Consider the following 6,000-nt stretch of genomic DNA (forward strand, 5'->3'; position numbering starts at 1 on the left):
ACATTAGGCTAAGCTGAGAATTTTAAGAATGTTAATGTTGAATCACTTTCGCTAGGATAGTCAAACTAGTCTGGTAAACCATCCGGCAAATTCACACCCAGTCAGGCCTTTGACAGGTGAGGTGACATCTTGATAGCTATAGTACTATATGATACGATAGACTACAGAGGTGGAGTCTTAATAGTTATAGTACTGTATGATACGATAGACTACAGAGATCGAGTTTTGATAGCTGGCATTACTTGATAGGGTAATCTACAGACACAACGATGGCTTAAAGTTTTAGGCAATGTCCAACAAATTTGGCAGTCCGATGCCCATGCTTATCCTAGGCTGTATGACAAGAAGAAGGAAGAACAGAGTGGGGCTCTTATCTCGATATAGACCCATCTTTCAGAGATGGGAGTGGTTTTTAAGTGACTCGGTTTTCCTGCACGTAGACATTTTATTTGTTTTTTAAAGGTTTGAATTTCTTTGTAGTTTTCATAGTATTTGATTCAGTGACTCTATTTAAAGATATAGTATCTTGGAGAGTTGAGCGGTTTCCTGGTTTTAAAGATCCGTTCTTTTTAAATTTGTTACTTTTGTTGGTTGATATCATGCTGATATCATTGGCTTCAGTCAATCTAATGCTTAAAATTTATCTATTAAAGTTAGGAGTCCCTTAATTTACGGAGCTTGTCTGGGTTTGTTGTTATTCCCTGTAACACTAACCAGTTTACGGGTCGTCTTTGGTGAGAACCCATCCTGGCATAAGGCCGGCTTATTCTAAACAGCTTTGCCAGAGCCAAGAGATAAGAGTGTATTTGAAGGAAAATGAAAAACAAAATTAAACAAATAATTAAACAATGAACAATTACTCAGAATATTAGATATAATATGACATGGGTGCTTGATGCAGAATACAGCCTCTTCAAATATGCTGTCATCAGTATGTATTACAGTAATGTCACTGACTTCATAAATCCCTTTTTTTAACTGATAAAAAATTAGCACACTCTGTTCTGCCCTCGGTAATAGCATACTTGTATTCTGATTTTGCGTCGTTTTGACAAATAGTTAAGAGTCATGAGGTTGAGCATTTATAGTTAATAAATTATGGATATTTCTGCGGAGCTCTTTTGTTTACTAAACTGGGAGATCGTTTTGCCTTGAAGTCAAATTAATGCTTCTACGAACGTGTTATGATCTTGCCATAACAAACTTTTCAGTTATTTTAATGCGTGATCCCCCACCGTTACCCTTTCGAATTTTCATCTTTCCCTTTATTATCTCATTTTTATTTTTCGCTTTTTCGTCTCTCTTTCCTTTTTTCTTTTATTATTACAGGGATTAATTTTCATCAGTGGTCAGGTTTCTCCTTTTATTTTCACTTTGGTCTTGATTCGCTACTCTAATATTCTTTTTTCTATCATTTCTCCATTTATTCTTTCTTTTCAAGTCTGTCCCTTCCTTATTCTTACTTCATGGAAACTATTTACATTGTACAGTATATTTGGCTGATTGTTTCAAAAAGAAAAGTTCTAGTCAGCGCAACAGGTGTATAGGCTAAAACTAGCCTACTTTTATCCCGACTCGCTAACAGCTGCTAAATATCTTAAAACAGGCTAACAATATTAAATTTTAAAGACTTGGATTCGATGATGATTTTTAGTCCTAATAAGGATTCCATTTAAATAAACGTTAATTGTCGTCCCTTCAGACAAATTAGCACTTAATATGGCATTGAAAAAGTTAAGACCCAAGACGCCTACATGATGTTACTGTCTATGATTAAGGTGGCTCCGAAGTCTCTCGCGCCGAAACTTTTCCACCGAAAAATGAACATCGAAATTCGGCTCTGGCAAACAGGATGTTTATATTTTCTGTGCCACTGTGTTAGGCTTAAAACAGAAGAAGTCATCGGCAGCGAGTGTGCGAAGAAAAGGGTTGTCACGAACGTCGTAATCTCAGTAGCACCGGAAGTGCCAGTTCATAACAAGGTCATAGTGTGACGTTGATGCCCGTATGTCCATCGCGGATGGTGCTCTTTCTCCTGCTCAACTGTTTTCATTGCAGCTGTCCATTGCTGTGTAATGAACTTTTCTTTTTCTTGGGGCGGCGGGAAATAGGCCTAACGGTGAAGGGAAACGCAAGTTACAAAGTACATTCAAAATCAAAGTATTGAGAGGTAGAAAAGTCCATTCAACTCCATATAAATCATTGTTACGTGCACAGATTCTTTTAAATCTTGCTAGTTATTCGTTTTATTTTGGCGATTTACATTGTCATGCTTTGAATATTTTACAGTAGTTGCCTGAAACCCAAATTCTGTTTTGTTACTAACTCAGTGTTTCCCTTACCACCATATGACGTCCATATCCCTTCTCTCTCTCTCTCTCTCTCTCTCTCTCTCTCTCTCTCTCTCTCTCTCTCTCTCTCTCTCTCAGGCTACATTTGCAACGGAAGGCTAATCTTAGTTACACCTACTTCTTACTCTATTTTTTTTTACGACACATCATCACGCTTATAGAATTTGTGCTCATTCATTTACCTTTCATTCTGCCTCATTCACAGAAACGGACGTCAAAGCTTTTTACATCGTTTTGTTATTTTTAGTAGTTTTATCCTTTCGTGATAGATATAACATTTATTGCCACCATTTACGTAGGCGAGTCGCACAATTATGCGCTGTCTAAATATGTGTGCACTGAAGTAAGAAAGATTAAAAGGGCAAGAATTGTTTAGAAACGGAGAAGCTATTAAAGGTTTGCCGAGGTAAAAAAAAAAAAAAGATGGATTAGAATATTTTTATATACTTTAGCTTGGTCATGTGTAAATAAAGAAGGACAAAATGTTTGTCGAAAGAGTATATAATTAAGAAGTGTTCAGAGGAAAGAGGCGAGAATGACTTAGAAAGTTTTGGATATATGTTTTGGAAGAGAAGGGCATTCATGTCTAGGAAACGATATAGTTCTTGCTAGCTATACTTAGCTGAGCACTTTCCGTACAGCAGAACAGTTCGACGCTCTGCTGATGAGCCTGCTACTGTGGATGTTGTCTAAGCAGGGGATTTATCTTGACTCTACAGTGAAAACATGACTGCCTGTGACTTTTTTTTTCTATATATATATATATATATATATATATATATATATATATATATATATATATATATATATATATATATATTTATGTATGTATGTATATACAGTATATCTATATATATATATATAATATATATATAATTATAATATATATATATATATATATATATATGTGTATATATATATATATATATATATATATATATATATATATATATATAATATATATAGTCCATAGACAACAGTCAACAAAATAGTTGCATATTTACAAGAAAGTTTCAAGTTACTTCCATTTATTTTTGAATTAAGTCAATTAAATGTATTTTTCAATTTTACAGACGTTTGATGTTACTTAAGCACATCATCGGCCTGTAAAATTGAAAAATACATATTAATTCTCTTAATTCAAAATAAAAGCTAAATTAAAAACAGCAGTTACATTCTTTAAAATTACAAAATATATAAAAGTAAAAAGAGAGCAAAGAATTTATTTAAGCCTACGTGATCAAAAGAAAGGGAAAGACGAAGTGAGACCACAAGCTCTCGCATGCCTAGAGAACACTTAGGCCAAGTGCAAAAGAGAAGACACTTAGAGTTTAGAAGAGGTGCATGACGTTAAATAAACAAAGTCTCAAGGGTCGTTTAAGTAAGCAGATTGTTTGGTAGTTCCAATTATGGAAAAAAATTTTATCATTATTAATCTTGCATTTAATGGCATGATTTCTAATACTAGAAAATTCGGGATTAGTAATTCGTGCGTTAGTTCTGTAGCTCAAACCTATTGGCTGTAATAACGACTTGCAACATTCTCTTTGATGAGCCAACAAAACTACCAAGACACCTTGGGCATTCAAATTTTTAAATAATATTGGACTTCATAAGCCAACATAACTACCAAGACATCTTGGGCATTCAAATTTGTAAATAATACTGGACTTCATAAAGGTCTGTAACTCGTCCTTATAATTAAAAAAAAAACCGCCAATCTTTAGTGGACTCATTGGTATTAGATTCAGTTGAAATCTGAATCTAATACCTATGAATCCACTAAAGATTGGCGGCTTTTTTTAATTATAAGGACAAGGTACAGACTTTTATGAAGTCCAATATTATTTACAAATTTGAATGCCCAAGATGTCTTGGTAGTTATGTTGGCTCATCAAAGAGAATGTTGCAGGTCCGTTGTTACAGCCACTTAGGTTTGAGCTACAGAGCTGGCGCACGAATTACTAACACCGAATTTTCTAGTATTAGAAATCATGCCGTTAAATGCAAGATTAATTGATAAAAAACATTTTTTCCATAATTGAAACTACCAAACAATCTGCGTACTTAACGACCCTTGAGTCTTTGTTTATTAAACGTCATGCACCTCTTCTAAACTCCAACGTGTCTTCTTCTCCTTTGCACTTGGCCTAAGTGTTCACTGGGCATGCTACAAAAAAAATTCTTTGCCTTCCTTTTACGTTTATATATTTTGTAATTTTAAAGAATGTAACTGCTGTTTTAGTTTAGCTTTAATTTTGAATTAAGAGAATTAATATGTATTTTTCAATTTTACAGACCGATGATGTGTTTAAGGAACACGAAACGTTTCTTACAATAAATATGCAACTGCTTTGTTGACTGTTGTCTTCTTTGGACTACTGCTTGTTGTTGTATACTTCCGCCTGAATGTGTATACATATACATATATACACATACATACATACACATAAAACCTGGGTTGTACATTTCAACAATAAGCTAGTTCTCCTAATACTGGGTGCCTTTCTAAATTCCATTCTCGAGAACATACAGTGGAAGTTATAGAGTTTTGGATAGTCTTCCTTAGTATCTTTGCAAAACTTGAAATACCCTAAAGTAATGTGGCACTGAGGGTTTTTACCTCCTCCCTTTATTTGACAGTAAACAGCTGCTAATTTTCCTTCAGCTTTCTTGAAGACTTTCCTCAAGCCAAGTTGTATGCTAGGCAAGATGTAAATTGAATAGAATGGAACAGAATTTATGCAAAGGCCAAGCGCTGGGACCTATGAGGTATTCAGCACTGAAATTTAAATTGACTGTTGGTAGGGTTTAAAAGTTGTAACAGTAGGAAAACCCCACAACTGCACTAGAAAACAACTTTTAGAGAGGGTGGAAAGTCAGATGGAAGAGAATATGAACGGAGGTACAGAACAAGAAATGAGAAAGGTTGCAGCTAGGGGCCAAAGGGATGCTGCAGAGACCCTTAAAAGACCTCCTGTGCATCACGTAAGGTGCACTGACAGCACGTATGGTGCACTGACAGCACTAATGCTAGTCAGGATTCAAATATTGGCAAGGCTGGGTCTCATAAGGGAATTTCATTTTAGGTTTCTTGGTTAGTAGGAAAGAGAATTTTCGACCTTTTACCAATTCTGTTTTCATTTACCATTTCCTTTAATGTAAATGATAAAAAAACTTTTTCAAATTTTTAATGGTATAATTGCTCACTCCCATTTGGGGGGGATCAATCATTCCTTAAAGACAAGTAAGAATTATATGATGGATTTTTTGTCATTTAGATATTATTTCTTCTTGCAGTAGATTTGCCACGTTTTTTTTATATCTTTAATCATAAATCCATATTGTATTTCTTAGTGGTATATTACTGCATTACTCTGTTAGTATTTCAAATGTAAAATGTTTTATTTAAGTGAAAGAATTGATTCTATGCATACACAGTACTTCACCATGAAGTGAATTCTATTTGACTTTTTCTTATACTGCATAGGTACTTCCATCATTATTCAGCCACTGTGTGATGCATTTAATATTGTGAATAATTTACATGAACACATATTCAAATTATCTTCTTGCAAAAAACCATTGAAGATTATGAAAATGCATAATTTGAACAGGATAAGTTACAGAATTAAAATAGTACCCAATA

Source organism: Macrobrachium rosenbergii, chromosome 41 (genome assembly GCF_040412425.1).
Source record: "Macrobrachium rosenbergii isolate ZJJX-2024 chromosome 41, ASM4041242v1, whole genome shotgun sequence".
NCBI classification, from domain to species: domain Eukaryota; kingdom Metazoa; phylum Arthropoda; class Malacostraca; order Decapoda; family Palaemonidae; genus Macrobrachium; species Macrobrachium rosenbergii.